Here is a 17,546-nt window from a genome sequence, read left to right as displayed (position 1 = left end):
ATAATGAAGGAAGATCCGGATCTGAATTAACCATGGGCCACAATTTTTTGATTTTTTTGTTAGCTTCTGTACTAATCACTGTATATTGGTTAACCCATGGTATTATTTTCTCATCCTTAACAACCAATTTAGGAGTTAAACAATCATTCCTGGTCCTTTGCAACACTTTCTTTTGTAGCTAATAATTCAGCTGCTTTGCATGCTTTCGTGAGTATGCGACATCTGTGGGCTGTGTGATGGGAACGGGGGAGTTCAGGTGTGCACGTCACCTGATGCTTGGGAGGGTGGAGTTTTTTCAGTTGTTCCGGTATAAATGTATGTAATGTTTATAACATGTTTGTCCCTGATGACAAGCAGACACTGCTCGAAACATATGTTGGAATAAATGCTGTTTTTCACTGCTACAAAGTCTCTGAGTGCCGCTGTTCATAAGAAAGGTACATGGACGTTGCAGTAATGGATGGCACCAGAGCACTACAGCTACTAAGCTTTTGGAGTGTCGGGATCTCGTGGAATATGAATGGAAAAAAAAAAATATATATATATATATATATATATATATATATATATATATATATATATATATACGTGGGGTACGAGCCGGCACTCACTCCTGATATCAATCAAATGCCTCCGGGTGCCCTCCGCGTGGAATGGACAAACACAGGGAAGAAGCGGCGTCACTCCAAAAGGACTTTTGAAAATAGCGTTTTTTAATGAAACATCATAACATGTAGACACAACGCTATGTGTCGACGTTTCAATGCCTAAGCATTTTTTTCAAGACAGCGTGTGTCAGACAACAAGATTACAATACTATACACAAATTTATACTCACGGTCCCACATGTAGGTCCGCCCGGCAGCCGAGTGTGTCAGGACTTCCCCCATCGCGTGGGCGTCGCTCCGACTCTGACGGAATCCAATGCGCGCCCGTTGCTAGGTAACGCTCAGGACGCTAGATGCCGTCCCCGGCTACCGGACAGTCCTGCAACAGAAAAAGACATGCAGCGTGGGTTACCTTAAATAAGCATATCATGTGTGTGCATCATTGTACAGAACTGCGCACAGAATACAGTGAATGGCAGTGATCATGTAATAAAGTCATCACTGATTTGGACCACTCTTTGTTTTTGAAATTACTATCCCTGACATTGGAGCGGAACCATTTCATGTATAATGGAGCATATTATGTTCAAACAAGTGGGTGTGCAATGGGGAGCCCGGTAGCTCCTAGCTTCGCGAACATTTACATGTTCGCAGAAGAAACCAACAGTTTTCTTAAGTACCCCATATTCCAACAGTATGCCATACTATATGTCCGCTTCATAGATGACCTCTTTTGTTTGTGGTCAGGACCCACAAAGTTATTGGAAGATCATGTTAATTTCATCAACCAGAGCGATTCTCCGATAAAATATACCATGAACATTCAGAGCGAACACATCAATTATCTTGATGTATTGGTTTCCATCAGTCAGGGCCATATCTCCACGTCGGTGTTCACGAAGCCCACCGACCGGAACACCCTGTTGTTGGCCTCTAGCCACCATCCTAAGCCTCTTAAGATGGGGGAAGTCCTGACACACTCGGCTGCCGGGCGGACCTACATGTGGGACCGTGAGTATAAATTTGTGTATAGTATTGTAATCTTGTTGTCTGACACACGCTGTCTTGAAAAAAATGCTTAGGCATTGAAACGTCGACACATAGCGTTGTGTCTACATGTTATGATGTTTCATTAAAAAACGCTATTTTCAAAAGTCCTTTTGGAGTGACGCCGCTTCTTCCCTGTATATATATATATATATATATATATATATATATATATATATATATATATATTAGTGAGGAAATGACTGGGCACTCGAGGACTCAGATGCTGGTGAAAAAAGACCGTGTTTATTCCATAGAAGGACTTACAGGCGTCAACGTTTCGGGGGCCGGACCCCCGTCGTCAGGACAAAGTGCAGACAGGGTGAAGTACAGAATAAAGTGCAAGTGCATGGATATTTATAAGACATGTTAACGAATCAGCGCTAACTTACCCCCTCCCTGTAGCCGTCCCCCACGAGCATCCACGGGCCGGTTTCCGGAGTTCTGCGCACAGCAGTGACGTCACCACGTTCGGCGGCGTCCAGCTGACCGCGTGTCATCACGGCCGTCATCCCGCGGTGACGTGGGCGGGCTGGGGAAGATATCGCAGCTCACATTAGCATAACAACAAGAATAGTGCTACAAAAGTCATAAAACAGAGAAGGCATCCATAAATATTCAAAGCTTCAGAGGATGCAAGTGAACAAAAATGTAAAAAAACACACGAGTGAAAAATGACCATATTATAACTACATGGTGACATCTAGTGGCTAAAAATGAGAAGACATATAAAATGAAAACGAACATTTAAAAGAATTTACACATAAAGGTATAACAGCATGCGGCCCCGTGTTTGGAGCCGAGCTGGGCAAAAATCGCGGTGCATATGCTGGGTGAGGTGCGAACCATCTGGTGTGTGTAACAGTCACATAACCAATGTGAAACTGTCACTAACAGCTGTACAATAAGTATCAAATATATGCTGACTTATAAGACCATAGGTGAGGACAGTGGATTAAATGCAGGGAAACTACTGAGTCCCTGTTAAAACTCTATAATAAGCACGAACAGCCCAGTATGGGGTGATGCAGCCAGCATCACTGTCTGCGCATAGCAACAGAAGCCAAAGCTTGTAACAGCAGAATGCCAGCATCTTGTGTAGTATCCTAGTGTGTCACCTGGACATCAATAAACCCAGGGGACTGGTATCACCCAGTGGGGTAACAAGTATCTTTAACAAGGGGGAGAGAAAAGAAGGAGATTATGTTTGTATGTGAGTGGACAAAAATGGTTAGAGAAAGTTAAGTAGGCCAAGTGTGTCATTGAGGCCTCTAGGGTGTAATGTGTCCATTTTATAAATCCACTTGGACTCAAGCTGCAGAAGCTGTTTAGAACGGTTGCCACCCCGTATGCGTGCCAGCACATGGTCTGTGATCTTATATTTGAGCATTGCCATGCTATGTTTGGCCTTGGCAAAGTGCCTAGCCACTGGTTGCTCTCCTGAGCCGGATTGTAAGGCTGCCCGTATGGCACAACGGTGCTGTGCCATACGTACCTTGAAGGCACAATCGATCTTGCCGATGTAATGTAATCCACATGGACAATAAATGACATAGATAACAAATTTAGTCGTGCACGTGAGGGGCCATCTGATTTTAAATTTTTTACCCGTATAGGGATGTGCAACTTCGGTGCATGATGTCATGAAGCTGCATGTTGTGCAGCCTAGGCACCGGTAACAGCCCACTCTGGTGGGTCTGATTTGTCTAGAAGGGATGTCAAAATTTGTGATTTCGGTCTTGACCAGTAGGTCCTTCAGGTTTGGGCCGCGCTTGTAGCTCGCCATCAGCTTGGTGTCTTTAAACACTGGTAATTCGGGATCCGAACGCACAATTTCCCACCAGTTTTTTACTCTGCTGGTGGTTTCTCGGCTGGCAGAGCTAAAGTCATTAACCCATGGGATACATGGCTTTCTGACTTTAGGTATTGCACCTGTGATGAGAGTGGTGCGCTCGCACGCCAGGGCCCTGGCCTTAGCTTTAAGTAGGCCCTGCCTGGGGTAGCCCCTGTCCTCGAACTTCTGCTGCATGATGTCCAGTTGGTGATGGGTTTCTGAGACAGTGTCTGTAATCCTGCATACTCTTAAAAATTGAGAGTACGGGAGACTCTCCACCGTGTTGCGTGGGGGCGAGCTGTTGTGTCTAAGTATTGTATTGCGATCTGTTGGTTTAACATACAAGGAAGTGTGTAGCTGGCCTGCCGTGATGGAGATAAGGATGTCAAGGAATGCTATTTCTGAACTGCTGGTGGTCAGTGTCAACTTGACTGGATGTAAGGATGCATTCTGTGAGTCAACCAAGTCACACAAGGGCTGGATGGGCCCATTCCACATAATGTACAGGTCGTCAATATACCGCACGTATACCTTGACACAAGGCTCAATCACAGGGTTGTACAAGATAAGCTCCTGCTCCAGCTGCCACATATAGGCATTTGCAATGGACGCGGCCACCGCGGAACCCATGGCACACCCCGTCCTTTGCAGATAATACCCGCCATCAAAATAGAAATAGTTGTGGGACAGTGTGTACTCCAACATCTATTATCTACTATCTGCAAAGGACGGGGTGTGCCATGGGTTCCGCGGTGGCCCCGTCCTTTGCAAATGCCTATATGTGGCAGCTGGAGCAGGAGCTTATCTTGTACAACCCTGTGATTGAGCCTTATGTCAAGGTATACGTGCGGTATATTGACGACCTGTACATTATGTGGAATGGGCCCATCCAGCCCTTGTGTGACTTGGTCAACTCACAGAATGCATCCTTACATCCAGTCAAGTTGACACTGACCACCAGCACTTCAGAAATAGCATTCCTTGACATCCTCATCTCCATCACGGCAGGCCAGCTACACACTTCCTTGTATGTTAAACCAACAGATCGCAATACAATACTTAGACACAACAGATCGCCCCCACGCAATACGGTGGAGAGTCTCCCGTACTCTCAATTTTTAAGAGTATGCAGGATTACAGACACTGTCTCAGAAACTCATCACCAACTGGACATCATGCAGCAGAAGTTCGAGGACAGGGGCTACCCCAGGCAGGGCCTACTTAAAGCTAAGGCCAGGGCCCTGGCTTGCGAGCGCACCACTCTCATCACAGGTGCAATACCTAAAGTCAGAAAGCCATGTATCCCATGGGTTAATGACTTTAGCTCTGCCAGCCGAGAAACCACCAGCAGAGTAAAAAACTGGTGGGAAATTGTGCGTTCGGATCCCGAATTACCGGTGTTTAAAGACACCAAGCTGATGCCGAGCTACAAGCGCGGCCCAAACCTGAAGGACCTACTGGTCAAGACCGAAATCACAAATTTTGACATCCCTTCTAGACAAATCAGACCCACCAGAGTGGGCTGTTACCGGTGCCTAGGCTGCACAACATGCAGCTTCATGACAGCATGCACCGAAGTTGCACATCCCTATACGGGTAAAAAATGTAAAATCAGATGGCCCCTCATGTGCACGACTAAATTTGTTATCTATGTCATTTATTGTCCATGTGGATTACATTACATCGGCAAGACCGATTGTGCCTTCAAGGTACGTATGGCACAGCACCGTTGTGCCATACGGGCAGCCTTACAATCCGGCTCAGGAGAGCAACCAGTGGCCAGGCACTTTGCCAAGGCCAAACATAGCATGGCAATGCTCAAATATAAGATCACAGACCATGTGCTGGCACGCATACGGGGTGGCAACCGTTCTAAACAGCTTCTGCAGCTTGAGTCCAAGTGGATTTATAAAATGGACACATTACACCCTAGAGGCCTCAATGACACACTTGGCCTACATAACTTTCTCTAACCATTTTTGTCCACTCACATACAAACATAATCTCCTTCTTTTCTCTCCCCCTTGTTAAAGATACTTGTTACCCCACTGGGTGATACCAGTCCCCTGGGTTTATTGATGTCCAGGTGACACACTAGGATACTACACAAGATGCTGGCATTCTGCAGTTACAAGCTTTGGCTTCTGTTGCTATGCGCAGACAGTGATGCTGACTGCATCACCCCATACTGGGCTGTTCTTGAGTTTTAACAGGGACTCAGTAGTTTCCCTGTATTTAATCCACTGTCCTCACCTATGGTCTTATAAGTCAGCATATATTTCAAACTTATTGTACAGCTGTTAGTGACAGTTTCACATTGGATATGTGACTGCCACTCACACCAGAGGGTTCGCACCTCACCCAGCATATGTACCGCGATTTTTGCCCAGCTCGGCTCGAAACATGGGGCCGCATGCTGTTATACCTTTATGTGTAAATTCTTTTACATGTTCGTTTTCATTTTATATGTCTTCTCATTTTTAGCCACTAGATGTCACCATGTAGTTATAATATGGTCATTTTTCACTCGTGTGTTTTTTTACATTTTTGTTCACTTGCATCCTCTGAAGCTTTGAATATTTATGGATGCCTTCTCTGTTTTATGACTTTTGTAGCACTATTCTTGTTGTTATGCTAATGTGAGCTGCGATCTCTTCCCCAGCCCACCCAGGTCACCACGGGATGACAGCCGTGATGACGCGCGGTCAGCTGGACGCCGCCGAATGTGGTGACGTCACTGCTGTGCGCAGAACTCCGGAAACCGGCCCGTGGATGCTCGTGGGGGACGGCTACAGGGAGGGGGTAAGTTAGCGCTGATTCGTTAACATGTCTTATAAATATCCATGCACTTGCACTTTATTCTGTACTTCACCCTGTCTGCACTTTGTCCTGACGACGGGGGTCCGGCCCCCGAAAAAAATGTTTTTCTCTCTTGGTAACTTATCAAAGAAATGGTATTTCTATGAAACTTTTGCATGTGTATAAGGAATTAGCAAAGCCGTTTTGAGTGGTGGCATACATTTACTGTCCCTTGAACTCAACTTGCTTGTGTGATTTTTCACGATTTTTTGTGATACATCAAAATAATGGTGTCTCATCAAATTAGCTTGCTGCCTCTATAAGGAATTATTAATGTCGATTTTATATGTACAGATATAATGTTGATGTTTTATATCTGTGTAATATCGCTTTAAAATATTTGTAAAGTGATTCTTGAGCTCTCACAGTATGGGCTGTAAAATTTAGCTATTTAGCTTGCAAGACATCTAATCTGCCTGCTAATAGAAACAATGACATAGTATCTTGCGGCAGAGAATAAACATTGTCATTTTGATATATGTGATTTTTAAATATGAAATTCTAGCACAAGTTTAGTCCTCTTATGTTACATACTGGCTTAGTTTTATGCCCGTGTATTTTGTTAAATACACGTTTTATATCTTCTTAAGATTGTTCTGAGATAAGACACGCACAGTTTATGATAATTTGTGCTAAATTGTGTGTGATAGTCACTAAAAGGTGACTTTTTTAATAATAAAAAGTGTGTTTTATAATTTTAGAACACAGCAATTAATGATGGGTTACTATTACTATGTTTGAAGGTTTATGGTGCCCCACCTGTTAGAGGTTGGAAAATGCTAATGAACACCTGATATGTAAATTTACTCTGAGCTAGGTTGGCTTAAAAAGAACGGTGCAGCGTCACACAGGCCACCCCACTGACGAAGTCCTATGACGAAACGCGTAGGGGCGTGGCCTGTGTGACGCACTGTGTGCTGCTGGAGATCGAGCTGTGTGGCTGCTCTTGCTCAAAGACGCTGAGCTGCTGGGTTCCGGAATTGACATTGTGCTCCTGGAGCAGTGAGAGGTCCCGTGAGTGAGCCACAAGTGCCTGCAGTTTGTGCCAGTGGTTATTTGATATATATCTTGTGGTAGCCAGCCCACACCGGAGGAACACCTCGGTACGGGTTCTACCTTCATAATAGGAGATTTGCTGTTAGCATTGTCCACCTGTATTAAATAAAGGGAATTACACTATGAAGCGCCCCCTCTATTTGTTCTAAGTTCTAAAGTTCCTGTGGGAATCTGGTTCACCAGAGGGGAGCTGCTGCCCTAAACAAGTTAACCCGTTGGACTGAGTGTGGATAATGATCACTTTTAAAGTGTTTCTATGAGGACAGAAAAAGTGTCAGCGCACCTATAATTTTGAGATATATATATATATATATATATATACATCCACCAATTAACTCTGGCACTTCTGGATCCCCCACTGGGACAGTGCTCTGGTGCCTTTCTTAGCAAATAACATACAAGCCAAATGATATGGTGGCACTCAGAGGCTTGTATGAAAATAACAAGTGTATTATAAAAGTTTCATACATCAACGTTTTGGGAAGAACCCTCCCCTTCATCAAGATAAAGTGATATACAAAATTGATTTAAATAGTGTATTACCAAGTGGCTGCAGGCGACAGCGTCGTCTGCAGCCCCGCTGCGTCTGCTGCCGGTGCCATAATTCTGCTTCCGGCTGAACTAACGTCCGCGCACCCAGCGGCGTTGCTGTAGATACCCTATCAACAAAACATGTAAACCGCATCACAGTGATGAGAAAAAGTGATCAAGACGAATCAACCTGAAAAAAGTAGATATAAAGTGCTTGTGCAAAAACATGTGCATGATGGCGATATCATAATATACATAAAAATATAAAGTTAAAAATACATAATTTGCCTAAACATCATTAGCCTTCACTAGTACTCAATATCTAGAGTAGTCCATACACCTTTAAGAATGGAAACAAATAATTGACAATTTACTAAACTCTGTAATCACTGCTGAACATTACAATTTTCTGGTATATCCTACAAAAAATTAATGAGACCCGAGGACTCATTTAACCCTTTTGGGCGCAGAGTGTCCAAGCGAAAGTTCCACCTTGATTCAAGCTGCAATATTTTTTTTGCTCCATCTCCTCCCCTCACTGTCTTGGGGATGTAATCTATTACTTTGTTTTTAAGTGGCCATCCCATGTTTGGCTTTGGCAAAATTCCTCGCCACTGGTTGGTCCCCTGTACCTGTTTGTAAAGCTATGCGGACGGCCAGGCGATTTTGGGCCATACGGATTTTAAAAGGGCATTCTGTTTTACCCACGTAATATTGTCCGCAGGTACAAATTATCATGTAGATAACAAATTTTGTTCTACAGGTCAGGGACCCTTTGATTGTAAATTTTCTACCAGAATATGGGTGGCTGATGCTATCTCCCGTGGACATATAGTTGCATGTTGTGCAACCTAAGCACTGAAAGCATCCCTTTTAACGAGTTACCTACTTTTGGTTTAGGTTCACTGGTATTTACTTTAACCAGATAATCCCTGATTCTTTTGCCACGGGTGTAGCTAGGGAGGATCCTCTGTTACATAGACGTGACAATTCTGCAAATTTTTGTAACAGTACAGTGGAATCTTTCAAAATTATTGGTTGTCCACAATAGGGTTCCAAAACTAATTAAGTTCCATTTTACAACAGGCGGTCGAGTAGAACTTAATCTCTGCAGAAACACACAGAAATCTATACACTGAACATCCGGTCATTCCGGTTTTCTATAGCATACCCAAGATACATGATGACACATAGGAGATGTGTTTCTGCAGAGATTAAGTTCTACTCGACCGCCTGTTGTAAAATGGAACTTAATTCGTTTTGGAACCCTATTTGTGGGGTCTTGTTCTAACCGGCAAGGGGTGGAAACATCACTCAACAATCTATTGCACTCACTGATGTAATCAATGGTGTCCAAAACCATGACAGTCCTCCTTTGTCTGCATTGTGGATAGTAATGTCCTCTCTCTTTGCCAATGTTTGGTACTTGTGTAATATCTGGGCCCCTGATTTTTTTCATTGCATCGCATTCATTATAGTGGCATGCAAATCATGCGATGCAATTTTTCATTGTAAAGACCCAATTTTTAATTGTATAGTCACCCATGGGTGATTTCATACCCCCACTATCCAATTACGCATAGAGTTGATTTACATGTAAAGTAATCCAGGTCCCCTCGCGGGGCTCACTGCGCTCGCCACGCTTCGGGCTCACTATATAAAATCAACTCCATGCGTAGTTGGATAGTGGGGGTATGAAACCCATGGGTGACTATACAATAAAAAATCTGGTCTTTACAATGAAAAATCGCATCGCATGCCTTAAGTAGTGGCATGCAATGATAAGTGGAGTGGATGACAAGTTGTAAGTAAGTCTTCTTGTTCCTGGGGGCTTGCCTCCCTTTTTGCTTGTCCGCCTCTCCTCGTGGGCTTCTGCCACGGCCTGATGTAATGGCTCACGTCGTAACCCCTAAAAGGGCAACATGGGTACGTGAAGTGTCTTAAGAGTCGCTCGCTGAAATCCTTGAGAAATTATTCCTTCTGGAACCTTCTTGTCGTCTTCTCCGATAGTATGGAGCTCGTTAGGACCCGCTGGAGTAGAATTAAGCCAGTTGTTCACGGTATGTTGAGCATAATCCTGCTGAACATGGTTTAATTTATTATTTTTGAATTTTAACAGCTCAATTTTGTGAAGATCCATCTGTTTTTGTAATTTGACATGTGCTGCAGATGCAGCAATGAATACTTTTTTGGAGAATTCCATGTTATGTAGCCCAATGGTGGGCATATTATGAACACGGAAGTCCCTAGGGATCTGCTTCAACCTGTAATAATCTGATAGGGTTCTGCTATGATCAAGGAAATCAAGCTCTCGCTTGCATATTTTAAAGATTTCCTTGTAGATGTCCTCATCTGAAGCCTCATATTCATGGTCAAAGGCAGGATCTTTATGCAGGATATTCTCTGCTTCTGTGTCCGAATTGCTATAAGTTTCTGACTTGTCACATTGTAGTGAAAAAGCAGTAAGTTCATATTCCGCTATTGCTGAGGTGGCCATGGTCTGCAAATGAAGTTGTGAAGCACCGTGAAAAGAGTGTGCACCAGTGAAAGTGATGATCCTTGCAGATGGTAATGTGGATGAAAAAAAGTCCTCTTCAATTAGAGTCCAGGTGCTTAGAGAAATCCCATATGCCTGCACAGCCGCTAGGGACAGTAATACCCACCAATTCACTCTGGCACTTCTGGATCCACGAGGACAAAGTGCTCTGGTGCTTTCCTTAGGAAATAACATCCAAGTATACAGCCAATTGATGAGTCGCCACTCAGAGGCTTGTATGAAAATAACAAGTGTATTATAAAAGTATCGCATACATCAATGTTTCAGAGAGAGCCCTCCCCTTCATCAGGATACAGTGCTATATACAAAATGTATTCAAATAGTGTATTATGTATTACCAAGTGTAGATAATCAGTATCACGACTAGGCCGCATCTGCTGCCGGCGCCATACTTCCTCAGCGCACCCGGCGGTGTTGCCGTAGATACCCTATCAACAAAACATGTAAACAAGACAGTGATGAGAAAAAGTGATTAAGACGAATCTACCTGAACAAAGTAGATATAAAGTGCATGTGCATGATGGTGATATCCTAATATAAATAAAAATATAAAGTTAAATATACATAATTTGCTTAAATATCATTAGCCTTCATTAGTACTCAAATATCGCATGGGTCTTCAACCTGTGGCCCTCCAGATGTTGTGAAACTACATGTCCCAGCATGCATTGCCACATTTTTTTCCTATAAGAGCATGCCAAAACTGTCAGGGCATGCTGGGAAATGTAGTTCCACAACATCTGGAGGGCCACAGGTTGAAGACCTGTGATCTAGAGTATACCACCAGATGATTACTGACGAAGTCCCCCGGGATGAAACGCGCTGAGGGCGTGTTTCTGGTGACGGTGAACTGGCTGGTCTGGTCCCGAGCTGTGGTGATACTCCTGCTGCTGCACTGCCATAGAGCCACTAGCAGCCGGCTTGGAAATACCCTTCTGCCGTCACACAGACGTTGGTGATTGAACTGTTTGTTCTTCTAAAGCCTCCTCCATTTCTCTTCACATGTGAATCCACATGGAGGCTGGAGATAACCTTTTTCTGGAGCTTGCAAAGTACATCATTCCGTTCCAATCAAACTTTAGAAGAATTCAAACAGGGGGAGTTTACCACATGCAACAAAAGGAGAAATACTGAAAAAACCCACAGCGCAAGTAGTGATACTCCGCCCAGGATAATACAAACCAATTCATTCATTGCATCTATTCACATGTGCTTTGAATACTCTTTTACCCTCTTATTCTCTTGTATAAGAGATAATATCCTCTTATGCTCTTATTCTCTCCTCCTATAGCTCTGCTCTCTCCTCTGCCAAACCATTTTTTTTTCAAATCTCTCATCTCTTCTCATTCCTCCAATCCCCGCCATCTCTTTGAAACTTTCAACACTCTACTTCGTCCTGCACCACCCCTCCTCCCTTCATCCCTCACTACCACTGACTTTGCCTCCTTCCTCTCTAAAATTTAGATAATCTGACATATCTTCTGCCATACCCCCTCTGCTGCCCACCCACCCCAATCATTCTCCCCTCCCAACTACCCAACTCTGTCATCCTTCTGCCCTACTACAGCTGAGGAAGTCCGCTCCCTCATCTCATCCTCTCCCCCCTCTACCTGTCCCTTGGACCCTCTCCCTTCCAGTCTCCTCAGTTCCCTCTCCCCCACTGGATGCTCCCATCTTGCTCACCTCTTTAACCTATCTCTTTCTACTGGCATCTTTCCCTCAACCTTCAAACATGCTCTGGTCTCACCTATTCTTAAAAAAACAAACCTGGACCCTTTATCCCCCACAAGCTACCGCCCTATCTCTCTTCTCCCATTTGCCTCTAAAATACTAGAACGTCTGGTTTACAGGCGTCTCACCAGTTACCTGTCTAACCGCTCCATCCTTAATCCCCTTAAATCTGGCTTCCGCCCACTTCACTCCACTGAGACTGCCCTAGTAAAATTCACCAATGACCTGCTGTCAGCCAAATCCAAGGGTCACTTCTCCCTGCTTATCCTTTTGGACTTATCTGCTGCCTTTGACAATGTGGATCACCCTCTTCTCCTCCACACACTCCAAAACATTGACCTCTCTGGCACGGTCTTCAACTGGTTTTGCTCTTACCTCTCCAACAGTTCCTTCTCGGTCTCTGCCTCTGGCTCCACCTCACCACCTTCCATCATTCCTGTCGGGATCCCTCAGAGTTCAGTCCTTGGCCCCCTTCTGTTCTCCCTGTACACCTCTTCTCTGGGTGTATTCATTAACTCCTTTGGCTTCCAATATAACCTCTATGCTTATGACAACCAAATATACCTCTCCTCTCCTGATCTGTCCCCCACTGTTTTCTCTCAGGTTTCCCACTGCCTCTCTGCCATCTCCTCATCGGGATGTCTGAGCGATTTCTGAAGCTGAATATGGACAAAACCGAACTTATTATCTTTCCCCACCCAGAGCTATGCCCCCTACTAATATATCTATCTCTGTTAACACCATCATCTCCCCCGTTCCCCAACTCCGCTGCCTGGGTGTCACACTCGACTCCTCCCTCTCCTTTGCAACCCACATCCAAGCCCTGGCCCATTCTTGCCGGTTCCAGTTATGCAACATTGCTCGCATCAGGCCCTTTCTCTCACAGAGTGCAACTAAGCTTATCATTCACTCACTGGTCATCTCACGGCTTGACTACTTTAAGTAATGCTCTCCTCACTGGCCTCGCTCGATCCCAACTGGCTCCTCTCCAATTTGTCCTCAACTCTGCAGCCAGGCTTATCTTCCTCTCCCACCACTCTAATTCTGCCACTCCCCTTCAACAAATCTGCACTGGCTCCCATTCCCCTACAGAATCCTCTTCAAACACCTCACACTCACATACAGGGCCATCTCTAATTCCATTGCTCCATATATCTCTAACCTCATCTTCATTCATACACCCTTCCCCCCTCTACGGTCGGCCGACGACTGTCGTCTCTCCTCCACCCTGATCACTGCTTCCCATGCTAGAGTACAGGACTTTGCCCCTGCTGCACCCCTTCAGTGGAACGCACTCCCTCGCTCCATTAGACTCTCCCCGACCTTGCAAAGCTTCAAATGGGCACTGAAAACTCACCTATTCATCAAAGCATACCCTTCCACTGCATAAACTAGTCCTGCATAAACTAGCTGGTTCTCTGACCCCTTGCCGGTTTACATCCTGCTATCTAGACACCACCCACTTGCTTGCACCTCTTGTAATCTGTCTGTCTCCCCTTCCTACTAGATTGTAAGCTCCTCCAAGCAGGGCCCTCTTCCCTCCTGTTGTTAAAGCCCTCTTCTCTTCACATTTCACTTACAGCTCTCCCATACTCAAACACTGTGACCATCTTCGTCCGCAGACTCATCTCCATCATTGGCCTCAAGCCTCTTATAGGATGTTGATTGAGTCCTCACTACTTATATTTAATGTGTATTGAACTGTGGCGCTCTTTAGTTGTACTCTATTTTTGTTATTTATTTAATGTTATGCCAAGTTTTGTCTCCCTGTACTGTTCCTTTGTACGGTGCTGCGAAACACTTGTGGCGCCTTATAAATAAAATTATAATAATAATTATACTAATAATACCCTCTTATTCAAAAGTCCATTGATAGCCTGTATATGCTGCCAAAGGTACATAAACAAAGTATTGCGCAAAGGCTGTGAATATTGCCCCTTATAATTCATTTGCAAAGGCAAATTCCTTCTCAAATGGACAAAACTATGTGCACTGCAGGGGGGGCAGATGTAATATGTGCAGAGATAAATAGATTTGGGTGAGTTATTTTATTTCTAAGCAGGGAAAATATGGACTGCTTTAATTTTTCACTGCAATATAGATGTCACTCCCCACCCAAATCTAATTCTCTGCACAAGTTACATCTGCCTTACCTGCAGCGCACATCGTTTTGTCCATTTGAGAAGGCATTTGCCTTTGTAAGTGAACCAGAATAAGGGCCATTGTGGGTAGAATTTTGAGGGGAAAATAATTTATTCCATTTTAGGATTATAAGACTGTAACATAGCAAAATGTGGAAAAAGTGAAGCGCTGTGAATGATTTCTGGTGGCACTATACAGTAGGTATAATCATGCTTTTCTTAGATATACAGTATGGGGCGAGATATAATAGGGTGATTTTTATTTATTTTTTACTCTTAATAAAAAGCCAAATTTTCCCTGTTTTGTGTAATTTGCACATGTAATAGGATGCAAATTGTGGTAAAAATGTGCACATTTATATATATTCGCGAATATAGTAGGGTGCGATTTTTGGCAAACTTTACCAAAAATCCCCCAAAAATAGACCATGTTCAGCCTGGCGACGTTGACCATGCACAGATCTCACTGATGGTTATGTCCCAAAAAATTCAGGTGACAAAAATCACAGGGCATTTCCAGGATTTTTAAAACTAGCACCACATCCAAGGGCCGGTTCTGGTTCCCAAAATACGGTGGACAAAATGGGTAGGGCCCCCCGTATTTTAGCAACCTGCTCTGGCCCCAAACAGCCAGCAGAGTAATGCCACAGCCGGTGGAAACTATTTATGCAAGTTCCCCACCAAAAGCATTAATCCTTGTGGCTGGTCCCCCTCCCGAGTTAACCCTGCCCAGGCTGAAGCCCGGGGCTATCCCTGGTGCTCCAGGATGGTGGGCATCTGGCTTATTGTATTGTGTAAAAATAGATGAAACTACTATGCATTGTGGAACTACAAGTCCCAGCAAGCCTGAAATCTCCTCCCCCAAACCGAGGGTTAGTCCCACCCACCACACAATCAGGAGGTTAACACTGGAGGGGAGACCACTCCTTCAGTGTCCCTGCATGTGGTTCAGGCTTGCTGGGACTCGTAGTTCCACAACAATGCTTAATAGTTTTATCTATTTTTTTACACAATACAATATGCCCAGTGCCCACCGCCCAGGAGCACCGGATTCAGCCCGGGCAGGGTTAACTCTGGGGTGGGAGACTACTCCTCCAGGGTCCCTGCCTGGGCTGACCAGCCACAGAGATTAATTCTTTGGCTGGGGAAATTTGCATAAAAAGTTTCCTTGGCACTCAAATTACCATGTCTAAAAAAAATCGGACATGTGCATTAATTCGCACACTTTCATGACCAAAAATCGCACCAAAACGTATTCGATTTCCGATTAGTCCTGAAAACTCGCATTCTATTATATTTGCGAATTAGTAAAAAAAAACTACGATATTTAAACATGCAATATGGTGCGATTTCAGAAACTCTCATCCTTTTACATCTCTTGCCCATGGTCTAACTCTAAACGAACGTCTTATACTGTGTAAAGACTACTGTGTGAGGAAGCAGACTTGCGACAGATGAAACGACTTGCTTGTGGACACCACATATTGAGGCGGATTCGGTATGAAATCCCGGCGGTCGGGATCCCGGCGTTCAAAATCCCGACGCCGGAATCCCGACCGCTGAAATCCTGACAAGGGGGGGACGTGGATCGCCCCCCCTTGCGGGCTCACTACGCTCGCCACGCAGCGGGCCCGGTGCCTCGCTACGCTCGCCACGCTAATTTATTCTCCCTCCAGGGGTGTCGTGGACACCCACGGAGGGAGAAACTGTCGGGATTTTCGGCGGTCGGGATTCTGAACGCCGGGATTTTAGCTGCATCCCATTGAGATTGATCTTAAATTCTTCTATTTTTGTTTTAAGAATGCTCATCTTTTTACTAACAATGGGTCAATGTCAGCTTTGTCACTGTCATTTTAATAATCTATTGCAATTCAAAGATAAACGTAAAAAAAAAACAACCTGAAAATTTGATTTCTTGTATAAGATTTCAACCATAGTACACTCTCTTTAGGTATTAAAATTGCCAAAACCTTTTTTTTAATTAATCCTTTTGAAAGATCCTCAAAATATCTGTTAAAAATGCCAGCGCCGCTCACAGCAACTGTACTTATTATGGGGGCAATATTTAACTAAACTTCAATTAATTGTATTGGCTGTATTTGTATTTATTTATACTGAAAGAACAGTAGCTTTGCTAAAGCAGGCATTCCTAACCTTTGTCCTCAAGGCACAAGAACCTTGACGGTTTCAGAAATATCTATAGATGTCAGCACAAAAGGTTACAGTAAAGTAACGGAGGTACTAACTAATACCTCTTTCACACTACTAGCAATATCTCAGTTTATTTTACGTGAATGATTAGCATATTATGCATTGTGAAAGCACCCAGATTAAATAAGCCGGGCCCAGTGACCAAGCCTGCTTGCTACCCGGGATGAAACTGCAGAACACTGGTTCAACCCGGCTCAAGGATCAGTGTAAACCAGTAAACTGGGTGACTTTGGATCTTTTCACAGCAATTGAACAGCCGGTGCTTGGAAATGATCTCCTCTCCAAGCATCGGCTCAACATGTGCCTCAGGTGATATCAATGACTCAGCAATAACCTGGCTATGACGCAAGTCTCAAAGGGGTTGGAATTGGGATGGACCCATGTACAAAATCCTTGATGCAACCAGGCCTTGCAGTATGAAAGTGCTATGTTACCTGTGCTCAAATCATGTAGATTAATAAAACCTGTACTGTTAATATGCATGGCAGACCAAGGTTTGGTGTGCCTGATCTAATATGTAACACCCCTGGAATTATAGCAAATCAATACTCCATTTATTACCAATCAAAATTGGGGGATTCAACCAAGTCTTGAAAATTTTGGAGGAGACAAAAAAAACCCTGACTTTTACCATGATTTTTTGCTAGATGTTTTTTTTCTGGCGATTCGACAGCAGCCCTTTTTCTCCTTTAGGGGAAAAAGGCATAGGATCCAGATGAAGTTCCTGGATTTATGTGTTTCATAGCAGTGTTTATGAAAACAAGGCAGTTATCAAAATCCCTGATGCCTTCAGTTTTTTGGCGGAGGGGGACGGAAACCCTGCAAGTCTCTGCTTCAGGGTGCGGGGACCAACGGGCAGCTCCGTCGAAGGGGGACGCACGTGGCTGGCGGTTGGCGATCCGACCGCCAGACCCCCGCTAGACTAATCGGGCTCCATCTGTAAATGTTTAAAGTTGCATTTTATGTGAACT

The 17,546-nt window shown here is 44.2% G+C and overlaps 1 protein-coding gene across 5 annotated transcripts in view; it reads left to right on the top strand.

The window, feature by feature from the left end:
- Positions 1–17,546, top strand: part of TMEM51 (transmembrane protein 51) — a 165,335-nt gene that overhangs the window by 145,541 nt on the left and 2,248 nt on the right. The gene's annotated exons all lie outside the window — the stretch shown is intronic.

This window comes from Crinia signifera, chromosome 19 (genome assembly GCF_055691185.1).
Source record: "Crinia signifera chromosome 19, ASM5569118v1, whole genome shotgun sequence".
Lineage (NCBI taxonomy): Eukaryota > Metazoa > Chordata > Amphibia > Anura > Myobatrachidae > Crinia > Crinia signifera.
This window is presented reverse-complemented; position numbering and strand designations above follow the sequence as displayed.